Consider the following 14056-nt stretch of genomic DNA (forward strand, 5'->3'; position numbering starts at 1 on the left):
CCATTTGATCAGTTTTCAAATCTGATTCCAAATGCAATTTCTAACTTTTTACTGGTGTCAAGAAGTGCAGATTTGTCAGTACCCCTGTTCATGATGTCATAACTTGAAATCCATGATAGGTGAGATCAAATGGATTGTACCACTATGTTATTCTCTAAAAATAATTTAAGTGTGCCAATTTTTAAATCTTGACAAATCTGTCTGCACACTTTCCCAAGTCCATTCCATTTGCAAAAACTACTTTTCTGACATTGTTTCCAAGATACAAATTCTAAGCAGATCACTTTGACCATTCACCAAATTTGTCCAGTTATTCATCATGAGCCCAAATTCCAAATGTATATTGTCCTCATGACAAAGAATTAATGCCCCATTTTTTGTGCCCCCAAATGTTAGTTTGCCCAATTTTCAAAGCCAATTCTAAACGTGATTTATGGTTTTCTAACATGTTTTCTTGCAGGTGATTTTAAGTAAGCAACATTGGAGGTTGATATCTTTTGACCCCGATGTCATCATGAGATGAGATTTGATAGGGTAAGAGATTATAGAACAAAGAATCAGTGTGTTAGATCTTAGGGCCCCATCAGGAGTTTTTGTCAATTTTTAAGGCTAGTCAAAGGACCCCTTAGTATGAAATTGGCAAGTCACAGAAAAAGAGTTAAAATAAGTTTTACTTGATTGTTCATTGGTCAAACTTGATTCTAATTAGTATGACAGGGTTAATGTATTAGTTTGGCATTTTAGTTGTTTGGAAATAATAAAAAATTAGCCAAACCCGCTTTGGGGCTTGACTATTTCCATCTAATTGATAAGGCATCATGGAATTTTCAAAGTGACTAAAATGGGTTAGAATGATTTTGATGTCACAATGCAAAGGAAAAAGTAGATCCAGAGGCAAGGGTAAATAAAAGATTATGCCTAAAGAAGAGGTGCAAGAAGATGATTCAAATATGCTAAAAAGTCTTTTAGTAAATGGAATTCATAGCACTATGGATCATGATGCAATTATTGACATCAATGATCAAGAGAAGTTAAAGCTTGATGATGAAACTGTTCAAGTTTCCCAAAGAGTAGCTAAAGCTCTAAGACAATCACAGATGTTTCGGGGTCAAGATGGTGTGTCAGCCCCAACATGGACAAGTAGATCTGGTGTTTTCAGTGCTCTAGCCTCCATAAGGAAAAATTTGGATCAACAAAAAATAATTAGTTAGTTTCAGTTTCAAAGTTTACTGATAGATTTAGTATCAATGAGGAAAGTAGCACTCAGGGTGCTTCAATAAGCCTTGCTAAAATTTCTATTGGAAAAGCCTTGAGATTAGGTGATCTTCTTGCATGGATACAAATGAATAGAGAAAGTGCTATAGATGTTGGCTTGGAGTACCAAAATTTATTAGGAGCTATGAAGTTGGAAGCTACAAATTTTAGGCCAAGAGAAGTTGTAAGACATGTACTCTAGACTACTGCAACATCTTTGCAAAAGGAGCTAACTCTGAAAGGTCTTGTGATAGAAGAGGTGCCATCAGAGGTTATTGGTGATGTTCTAAGGATATGTCAAATTTTGACCACCTTGATTAGCAATGCTATCAATTTTACACATGAAGGAAAAGTAGGTATGACATTACAGGTGACATCATAACCATCCTTTGTAGAGAGCCAGAAAGATAGAAAGGATTGTGGAAATTTCTCTTCATATTCTAACACATATACAACACACAGAAAAATGGCATTTCCTTGTCGCAAAATGGTAGTTTGTGTGGAGACAAGTCATCCAATGATGTGGGTTGTGGAATAGATTCTAAGTAGTGTAGAGGCACACAGAACCAAATGGAAAAATTAGGAACAAGACCCTTGTCATCAATAGATGAAGATGAATATATTGATTCTAGTGATGAGGATAAAATTGTTTGGCTACATTGTGACATGTATGACTCTAGGATTGGAATTCTAGAAAAAACATTGCCAACCCTATTCAAAAAGTACATGTAAGTACAACTCATGCTTGAAAATACGGTGGAACTAGACTTGGTCTTGTGATTTGCAAACAATAGTGGATGTGTGGGGTCAACTAAACTTGTAGATCATTTTAAGGATAAGGTTTCTCCAAAAGATTTTTGTTTGTTCAAGAAACTTTTGAAAGAAATTGCTATCTTGAGAAAAGAAGGTGGACAGGGTGAATGGGTATTAAAATCAGACTACTAGATTGACAATTTCTATTTTGGGTGAACCATAACCTTTTGAAGATTTATTGAAGCTTGATTTTGAAGTGTCATATTTTTAGACATGATCCAATCTCATGTTTCAGCATTTTTATAAAACCACAACAAGTACCACTACAAAATTTCAAATATCAAATTTTGGAAGCACACCAAGTGTTTGAGGAATGAGTTGCAAGAGTAGAAGGATGAAGGCAGCATTAAATTTTAAAGTACCATAGTACAAAACAAATGCCACGTCTAAAAATTAGAATAGAGAGGGAAAACTATGAAAACATTTTCTCCCACATTGAGTGGGCAAAGACTTTGTAATGTTTATATACACTTACACACAAATGCTTTAGTGTCTTAAAGACACTGTTGCTTTTGGAAGCAGTAAGTGCCCGCGTGGGGCCAATGGTCAGCCAGCTGGAGGTCACCATAGTAAAAATTTAAACAAACTGACTGATGTAATGATGCGGCAAAGCAAATGATAGAGGCACATGATTGCACCACATGGTGCATCCTACAGTGGGTCCTTGCCCATAATATGAAGATGCTTTATAGTTAAATAATGCGAGGAAGTGCTTGGGCACCATGTAGCAGTGGGCCCAGGCTAATGGTTAGGTGGGATACTTTGTGGTAGAAAATAGGCCAATAATATGGCACCACATAGCACACGCCAGGTGCCCGGGTGGACTTAGGGAAGAGTCAAAAAATAATAAAACATTTTTGTTTTAATATTTTATTAAAATTAGTAAAATGGTGTTCATTTGAAAAGCTAAAGTTATAAATGTAAAACTCTATAGTTTATACTATATAGTTTTAAAAAAAATTCAAATTTGTGCATTTTAATATGCAAAACTAGAACTGGGAGCCTGATCTTCAAATGCATACTAAAGGCTTGATTTTTACTTGAAATATAGACTCTAATATATTGTTGGAATTAGCAAAGGATGAGCTATCCATTTTTGGAGCTGGTGTGTACACAGGTTGTCATTGGTGCATGTTACATGGGGATTTTTAATTCTTTTGAAATCCATGGCTTTTGACAAGTGTTTCATGTTTTCAATTGCATAATTCAGTTAAGATGCACTTGATATGTTTTGTTGGCTTAATTTGTTCTCAATTTGATACATAATGATGTTTTTCGCCTCAAACATTTCAATTTGCATGCTTTTTGATGGAACTTCTCAGAAATTATTATTTCCTACCAAATCAGTTATATTGTTCCATCAAGTATTTGAGATTTCTTTATGCTTTTGAGAGCCAAAATGGTTGAGGATTTGATATGTAATTGTAGAGAGAGATTAGAGAGATTCTTTTCATGACAAGGGATGGAATTTCAAGTGGACACATGTCATCTTTAGATCAGATCCAAGAATTCACTCTCTTCTATATTTTACTTCCTCTCATCCATTGTAAGGGTTGCAGTTTTGAAGAAAAAAGGACTTAGTGTCATGATACCATAGGGGTTCCAATCTTGTGTTTTCTCAATTCTGTGAAGACCAATGGTTCCAGTTTTGATGTGTTTTCATTACTATGACACCACATTTTCTTCAGCAATTTCTCTTATATGAACAAAATTAGTGAAGATAATAGATAAAGTTCAGATCTATTAGGTGTTTCTATGTCTTGATTTCATGCATATGAATGTATAATTTCAAGGAAATGAATACAATTGAGTAGAAATCTGTTTAGTTTCATTCTAATTCTTTTCTCCTTCCTCTGTTATCTGCAATATTTTATGTTTAAGAACAAAGAGCTTAAACTCATCTGCAATCACTTAAGGTTGTATGTCTAGATAAGTTTTCTGTTGGAACAAAGAGCCAAGTAAATTCTTATTTACCTTGACAAGATTGTAGGTTTCATTAGGAGGATATTCAATACGTAGTGAGAATCCTTATGAATATAGATACCTATTTAGAAGGTGAATGGATAGATCAAATATCTGAATATATGAGTATGTATCAGGTATCCATATGTATGTGTTTGATTCATAGAATTGCCCAATAGATAATGCACTAATCAACTACAGGATTATTTGTTCTTATTGCTGCATATTTGGGACTTTGCTGAACTCAACATTATTAATCAAATGGTTTTCCCCCTTTCATGTTGAATAGCCACAATAGAATTCCCTCACTCAGCTTATGAATTTCATTATCTTGCATTTAGCTACTGCAGATCTATGTTATTATATGATTCGTTAGGAGAATTAAGGGTTAAATCTATTGATAATAGATTCAGGAATATGTTTTTGCATTGGTACCATATTAATTAAATTTGAGGTCTACCTACCTAGGTTTTGTAGAGCCTAAAGTAGGAGAAGGGTCTAACCTTATAGTTGGCCTGGTGTTTAAAAAGATACGTTAAAGATGGGAGTTAGCTACCCCTAGATGTGTCTTTTTCTCATCCAAGTAATTTGAAACTTGTAGCATTTCAAAACACCAACAAGCTCAACATGAACTACCCAACCTATTAGCTTGGCATCTTCTAGTACTTTACTCAATAGAGACATGAAAAACTTAAAGAATTTTCTTGAATTCCTAACAACATCTTGCATCTTTGTTCATACTTATATGATCCTTTTAGTACTAAATTCCTTTGGAACTAATGTATAATATAACCTTTAAATATCAATCCCACATACCTTTTGATTGCTTAGTTTGATAAGGTGTGATCACCTGAGCCATTGGCTGAACTAATCTCTTCTCCATTTTATGTGTTGCAACCATCCTTTTTTTTCCATGTCTTGTTCATCTCATCTCTAATATTTTCAACATCTGCCTTGCCTTTTTCTTTATCAAACTCACAACTTGATGCCTTTGACCTTGTTAGACAATATTGATTGATGTGACCAATCTTCAAGTAGCTAAAATATGTGGTTTGACTTAACCATCTTTTGTAGTCACCTCTGAAGTGTGTCCTAATACAATTCTCAGGAACATGTACATATTATTGACAATAATGACAGCTATATCTAGTATTATAATCTCAGTTATAAGAGTTGCCATCGTTCCTTACCTTTTCTTGCCTATTTAATGGCCACATGGGTTTGGATCTACATTCAAAAGCTCCATGTCCATACTTTTGACAATTGTAGCAATATCCTTCAAATCTTTGGGTTTCCAAGGTCTTTCTTTTGCATTCATTTGCTTGATGTCCTTGTTTGTTTCACTTATGATAGTGAACATGATCTTGTGCTTGATATTCTGATTTACAGTCATGCTCCTAAACACATTAGCAATATGCCCTTTCTTACCATAATTATGACAAGTAGGTTTAGAGTTCTTACCTTTATTGCTCCTTTCTTCAACACTTTTGGATGACTCTCCTTCTTCAATACTTATGTATCCTAGTCTATATGTATCATTATTGGATCTAGGAGATCTCAATAATTGCTCAAAGTATTTGATGGCTTCATTTGCTTTGTTGAAAGTCTCAAGAGATTCCTTTTACCTTTTTAGATCATTCTACAATTTCAATGTTGTCATCTCCATGTCCTTAACATTCAATTCATAGTTGGCATTCATCATTTGATTTAAAGTATCCAATTGCATGTTGGAAATCTTTGTTTGCTCTATTGACTTCTCTTCCAATATGTTGCTCAAAATTCTTTTGTCTTCTTCAATCATGGATTTTTCTTCCATAGCTTTCTTCTTTTGTTCAGTCACCTCACATAGCAGTATGGCTTGTGATTCTTGTTCTAACTTGAGATTTCTAATTTCCTTACCTTGGGATCTATTCTTTTCCATTAGATCTACAACTACTACATCAAATTCATTGGAGTCTCCATTTGTAAATAGTTTAGTGTTTTTTTAGATCTTTGTATTGTGTCATTCTCTACAACAGCAATTTCTTTTCTTCTCTTCAAAGATTTCTTTAGTTCTTCTCTTGCTTCATCCAATTGATGTAGAATGAGTTGTATCTCAATTCCCTAATTCTCAATAATCTTTCCCAACTTGTAGACTTTCATTTCAAGATATTTTCTCAAAGCTACAAAGCTTCTCTTTCAGAGAACAAGGCTCTGATACGAATTGTTGGAATTATAATACAAAAGATAAACTTCTGAGAGGGGTGGGGGGGTGAAATAGTAGTTTTCACTAGGACCCATAAAACTTTCACCACACATCCATCTCATACATTTAGCAAGTAAACTTGAAATATGATGTAAAGCATGTATATATAAAGCATGCAAGCAAGAAAACATTCACACATTTAACACCAGATATGATTACCCAAAAACACTCCAATGAGAAGGTAAAATTGGGGTGGGGATGACACCCACAAATCTTCACTACTACAATAATAAAGTGTATCCAATGGAGGTTACAGTGTTTTGAACATCAAACATGACCTACCCTATAAAAGGTCTGCCCCGACATTAAAGGCTTACAAAGACTATTAGGTCTTATCTTGTTAGAGGATTTCAACACCCTGTTAGAAGTGTCTGGTTAAAGGACTTTAACTCATAATTAAGTAAGTACCTTGTTAAAGGATTTCAATACAACCTATTGGGACTACTCTATTAAGAGATTTTGACTGAAATCACCTATTAGAATGTCTCAGCTTTGATCATGCAATTAGAACTTGATTGCTTGATAATAGATCACCTCTAAACTAAGATATTATTGATCCTCTTTGATAAAATGTCTCTTTGTTGTATCATTTTTCTTTCCTCTATTCTACTCTAATTGATTCAGCAATGTAAACCCACTTCATAACTTCTTAGCCACCATGAATGCTCTACTTGTGCATGCAAACTACTCTCTTCACAACATCATAACATAGATAGTTTAGGGGTTTTCCTTAAAAAAACTTTGGTGACTTAGGGTTAGGTATGAATCTGTGGTTTTGATTCATTCATTTTGCTTCCTAAACCTTCTCTTTTTCTAATTGGTTGTATGTAATTGCATTGGGAATCAAACTTAAGATTTTTCCTTATCTTAGAAATGTTGTAATTCATCTTTAAATTGGCTCCAAAAAAAATGGTTTACATAGTCATTTGTGCCTTAACAAACAAATATGTCAAAACTATGTCACTCAGCATTTGAAGCCTTTCATGCTTGGCATATACTGTTCTCTATGTTGTGACTCAACATCTATATCACTTGGCATGCACTATTTACTCAGCTCCTATATTACTTGACATACACTGTCTGCTCACCAATTGAGTGACCCAGGCCATGAGTGGCTCGACACTCACTGTTGACTCGACATGCTCTATAATATATACATGTTGTGCTTGACATGTACTACTTGTTTGGCATGAACTAATTAAGTGTTTTGACACTCATCAAAACCAATCTTAGATCAACATGTTACGCAATGTGTGCAACACCCATTATCTCAACATGGAGAAGAGAGAATCACTAGTTAGGAAGAAGGAAATTGGTAGTAGGAAGGAAGAACCAAAATTTCACTTTTGTCTACTTAAATCCAAGTGGTTTTACCAAAAAATTTGGAGGAGTACTCTATTAGAGGCTGATGTTTTTACTCCAAGCTAATTGATGCCTTTTTCTCCAATTCCAAGTTGAAGATGGAGTTGCATGGTGGACATAGACGTATCACATCTACTCTTTCCTACTAGTTAGAAGTTTTGGAACAAAAGCTACAACAAGAAGATAAGGGGGAACCTCCAAAATCACCAGGTTCCAAGAGTTTCTTTCCTTGATTTGTTGGTTGTAAGAGTTTTTTTTACAGTTTTACAAATGTGTTGTTTTGATAGTTTGATTTTTTTTCTTTTTTCATTTAAGTTGTTGTCTTGAAAATGAGAGTTTCAAACTTAGTAAAATATTTCCACCTTTTTTCAAATGGTTCAATTCAATCAAAACTGCATGTTTTCATAACAAAATCTTAGGAACAAATGGGTTTAGTTTGAAAATGTATATCCTCTAAGTGTTATGATTAGGATCAGTTTTAGATTTAGTTTCTATGATACAACTCGAAAAGTGGCTGAATGTAGGAAAATAAGCAAGAATTTAGAATGGATTATGTCAAAGTATTTTGAATATTTTGTAGGTATATGATAGACCAGTAAAAATGGTATCCATATGTATTGTGTTAATTGCTTTAATTTTACACTACAACTTTCTTTTAGGTATTGTACCGGGTCGATTTGTCTTGTGTTCAAATTCATAGAATCAAGATTTATTGGCTTCTTAACTAGAGAATATTGGGGAGCTAACCACTCCATGGTTGGGTGATAAAAGCACCTAGACCACTCTTCGATCTCATAATACTAGATTGATAGTGTTCTGATGGCTTGGAGACAGGACTACATGTAGATGGACTCATTGGTCTGATGGCATGATGTTTTATGTACTTTGTGTTATTGTACATTTATCTTATTTGACATACTCATGATTCTTAGGTTCGATGTGCAGGTCAGCATACTTATGATAGATTTTTGATGTGTAGACTTTATGACTTTTGTTAGTCTATGATATACATAGCATATGTAGAAGAGAACACTGAAAACTAAAGTTGAAGATTGATATACAGATCATGAGAACAAACCACAAAGCAAGATTAGTTCAATTCAATATAGAACAAACACTCAAAATCTAGAAATGATGAACATAGTCAAAGGTGGCAAAGACCAAAGTTGGAATCAATTCGATGAATCAAACATTTCTAATTATCCACATCACCAAATTGACAAGTCAAACGAGTGAAATAATGCATTTTATTAGTCAGTTGAAAAGTAAAAGTCTTACATGTTAGTTGGTCCCCCTTTTTTAACATAACATCATGCATGTTCCTAGCCGTCAGATCTTGAAAGATCAATGCATGATTCTTTCTTGCATTATGAAAATTTTCAAGAAATAAATAATGCAAAGAAGCAACAAATAGACATGTATCCAATGGCCCATCACTTTTCACAAAGCACAGTCAGAATCTAGTCATGAGGTGCCATGGAGTAAAAGAGGTTCAATGTCAGAGTTTCTAAGCAATAAAGTAATACTGCCTATCTGCAACATGTATGCTATGGTGTACCTAGGTAGAAAGAGAGACTTGTGCTACAAAAAAAGAGACTTAATAGTGATTTATTACTACCATTGGATCTTGGAAGATCTATGGCATGCACTTTCCCACTTTTTGAAGTTGCATGAAGTTTGGAAATGTAGGAAAGTGACCATTTGACATGTGGAATGGTGGACCTATGGAAGAAGTTATAAAGGAAAGTTATAACATTTTAATCTTAAGCATTGATTTGAGATCAATGATGGGAATTCAAAGTTCTAATGACTATTAGAATATGAAGTATATGGATTTGGTGTGAAATGATAGAAAATGAAGAATAAACAATTTTCTATAGGATTTTTTGAGACTACATGAAGATGAATAGTCATGGTGTGTTTTCAAGAATATCATGGATTTAGAATCATCAAAAGAATAGATTCCATGTGTTCATATGACTAGATATTTTCACATTAATTCTCTTTTATATTATTATTGTTTCTCTACCAGAATTAGAAAGGATAACAACTAGTTATAAATGTAACCTCATTTGATAATACAAGGGTCAACAAACTTGAGAATGAATGGTTCTATAATTCCATTTATAGTATTTTATTTTCATGTTTTGTGGTCCATGCATAGATTAGTTATGCATTAAGAGTTGAAAAAAAATTATATGTGGTCTTGCAATAATCATGTGGATTCCATTTTATTTTGATATTTGTAGTAGAAGTGATTCCATTTACTTTCCTCATATATGATTCTACTTCTTCTCTTGTTCATTTCATATCATATTAGATAGTTTCATTGGGAAATAAAAGATAAATGTGTATGAATATATTAGTTATTGGTTGGATTCTATGTTATTCAAGGATGATAGTGAAAGAAATTCCATTTACCCTCATGTGCATATCTCTTCATTCTCCTTTTCCATTTAGATGGTAAATCCACACTTAGAAGTAGGAGTAGATGTTAGAAGAACTTCAAGGTAGCTTGTGATATCCATTTCACTGGGTGTTACAAGTTGCCCAAATATTTTTTTGCATAGGATGTTTGTAGTTATGAGAATCCTAGTTTAGCCTCTTCTGCTCTCAGGTTAAGAGCATACCCCATACCCCAATGATATATTAAAAACACAATTTCATTTCATATATTGCATATAAAGGAGTTGTACCTTACAATTTAGAGGGCAATGATATAACACATACACTAACCCATTTGTTGGAAAATATCCTTTTGTTTCCTCACATTTTGGGCATCTAGAGTCAAGGTAAAGCCGAGTTAGCAAAAGGGACAAATTGTTAACCAATACATGGCAAGTACTAGCCACCATGTGGCACTTATTTAACTTGAGATTTAGAATGGTAAGAAAATTATATCTAATCGAGAATTTTGTCATTTGATGTTTGTTTGTGTTAATATTTTATTAGAAAAAAATATTTCAAATGACTTCTGAAAGGGATATGATAAAGATTCATAATTTAAAATAAGGATTATTAATAATTCAATATTAGTGGATTGTTCACTAAGTTTATTATGTAAATATTGCATCTATAAATGAAATGATTTTAAATAAAGAATTTTGTCTTGGAATTCAATACCTTATCATAACTAAAATAAATATAATGAGTATAGTTGTGTGCTAAAAAAATAACTCACTAAAGAATAGTAAATACAAGATTTATATTTAGTTCAATGCCAAATTTGGGCACCTCTATTTAAGATAGCTATCAATAAAGTCATAAAAAAAGGAGATGGGTCACATCTATATTAATAACTAGCACTCAAGCAACCAAGCAATGACTATGCTAGTAATGACAAAGATAAAAATAAATTCAAATGGGGAAATAATAAGTGATTTATCTATAATTAATATAGCAGCATATAAGGACAAACATGATGCTTTATGTGAGGCAAACTTGTACTAGTGGGTCTATAAAAATTATATCCAAAGGATCTCAATGAGGAGATGCTTATTATGTAGGGGAAATCACAATATTAGAAATTTCCTTATGTAGAAAGGATAAATTTATAAATTTATGAATAGACTTGAGCTAGTTCAATCATCCCTTCAACACATAATTTACATAACTATTAACAACCAACAAGCCAAATTGAAAGATGCTCCTATAAAAGCAAGATATATGCTATACAAACCATTTTTTACTATCCAAGATTATAGGCCAACTCTATCAACATGCCTCTTCCTAGTGATCTTCATCCTTGCCTTTTTCCTAAACACCTATTACTAAACCCCTAACCTCACCCCCAAGATACATCATACACTACATAAATAGCCATCAAGACATGTAGGTCGGTTCAAATATCACAATTTCCCAAGTCACAAAATGTGTTACATAATATAGGAGTGAACCCTTAAGATTAAATGGCTAAATACATGGTTAATCATAAGAAACCTAGTGACCTTAGATATAGGCCCTCACATGATCCAAGAACCCACAAGAAAAACCATTAAGTTGTTATCCCCAACTACTAATGTAACTAAGAATTCTATGAATGTATGTGAAATATTCATATCAATTGTTGTGTTCTCATTGATGTCAAGTTTTAGTTAATTAGACATCATGCTAATGCAGTAGAGTGCCATATTATTTGAATGATAAAGATGATTTGATTGATGAAGAGGACTTGAAGAAAGTATCTTGATGTCAGAGTATTGAGTTGTATGGTATTCAATGGTCACTTGAATGAGCTAGAAAGTGATAATGTAATGTTGGTTTGATTATTTTACGATCATGTAATCTTGTAATGTAATGAGTTATACAAGCTACAATGAGTAAGAAGGTGAAAGAAGGAAGACAATTTTCACTTAGCGACTATAGTTGTCACCAAGAAATTGGCAAAGAAAGTTGAGTTTTAGTGTTAACTAAGAAAGCTTAGTGTTAATCGAGTGATGTATTATGTGAGTGAAATGTTATGTTCACCAAGTAATAGCTAGAAGAACTATTGGAAATATTCAAGATATGAAAAGTTACTAAGAGAGGAGGGGTGAATTAGTAACTTTACAACTTTCCTTTAAATTGACCACACATCCATCTATGCTATTGCATACATTAGTACTGAAAGATAAAACATTCATCACACAAAAGAGCACAATATTTTGATGACCCAGAAACCTTTCAAATAGAAAGTAAACCTGGGGTGGGGATGATACCCACAAAAATTTACTACTACAGCATAAAGTTGGCCTGTTAGGGTTTACATTGACCACTTCTCATGATCTACCCTGTTAGGAGCACAAAGGACTGCTAGGTCCACCTTGTTAGAGGATTTATAAACATACAATGAAGTATGCACTCAGTTAAGAGATTTATACAAAGACTATTAAGTCTACCCTATTAATAGATTTAGAAACTGATTCACTTGTTAAGATAAAGCAGTGGATCTACTTACAACTGATTGCTGATAAGATCCTTTATGCACTGATCACCTTATGTGATGGATATAACTTTTCTGCCTCTGTATTGACCTTGTTGTATTCCTTGAACTATTCCTGATAATCCTTTGCATGTACTTCTCAAAATATTTCACATTACTTCTCTTTTTATTAATACAAAATAATATCTTACAATACATCTTACATATATACCTTTCAAATTCACAAAACTACAAGGTTGACTAAAACACAAGTGAACAACATATTACAAAGTCAGCCCAATAGTAAATAACTTGGGTTCACTGAACTGACTTAGTGACCTTTTGATACTTAGTGTCCACTACATTAGTTGGCATTGTCATGCACTTAGTATAAGTGAAGGCTTAGTCCATACTAATCACTCGATGTAGTTCTGAACTCGGTGACCATTGGTGACTTGGTAGATGTAGTGTCACTCAATAGATACTGCACGCTGAGATTACCTTGTTTCACTCAGTAAACACTACACATTCATCGCTCGGTAGAAACTAACTTCATGCCATGCAAACTAATAACTTGGTAGATATTGTCAAGCTTGGTAACCATTATTTGTTTGGTGAACACTGTAAGCTTGGTAAACATAGTTGAACTACACATTCACTTAGTAGCTTTAGGAATGCTCGATGTGAATTGCTTAATTGCTAGGCTTACAAGGTAACAACTAAATGCTCGGTATAAATTGTAGACTAAGTGATGAGCTCGGTAAGTATTTAGAATCAAATAAGTGTTGTCACTAATGACAACTACAACATAATGCCAACAATCTTCCCCTTTGGCATTAGTGACAAAAACACTTATGAGCCAAAACTTATGTTCACTGACATTTTGATTTTGATTTTTCAAAATTGATCTTTCTAAAGCTATTTTATATACATATTGTACATATCTCCCCCATACATATGGCATAATATATACATAGCTTTTATCTGTACATATATCAATTTATTTTCTTTGTTATTTCTCCACAAGTCTCTTTTACGCCCCTTGTTTATCTTATACTCCCCCTTTTTGACAATAATGCCAAAGAGTATATACAATAAATTCAAATAGAGACACTAAAATGTGAGAGAAATGTAGAGTGTACCTTAAGAATAAGAGACAATGTCTTATCCCAATTTTCTTGTAAAATTTTACAGGTGGAGAGTGCCACTTGAACTTCTACAGAAAGTTCAATCATATGATCTGCTATTGAAAAATTGTTGTCTTGGATCAATGTTTTTGAATAAGAAATATGTGTCTACATTTGGTGCATAACTAGAAGGATCATATTCTGGATGTCAATCAATGTAGACCTGATCATGGCTTCCTCTCTAAGTAGCTCTGCCTGCATTTCTGACAAAAACTTCACCTTCATGTGATGTGATTAGCCTTAACTAGGGTCAAGCTATAACTTTTGAGCACTAGGACAAATTAGAGAAGTACCAACTGTATCCAAAACTGATGTTCTTCCCAAAAATGATGT

The sequence above is a fragment of the Cupressus sempervirens genome, chromosome 6 (assembly GCF_028749045.1).
Source record: "Cupressus sempervirens isolate cs-2001-9-10 chromosome 6, ASM2874904v1, whole genome shotgun sequence".
Lineage (NCBI taxonomy): Eukaryota > Viridiplantae > Streptophyta > Pinopsida > Cupressales > Cupressaceae > Cupressus > Cupressus sempervirens.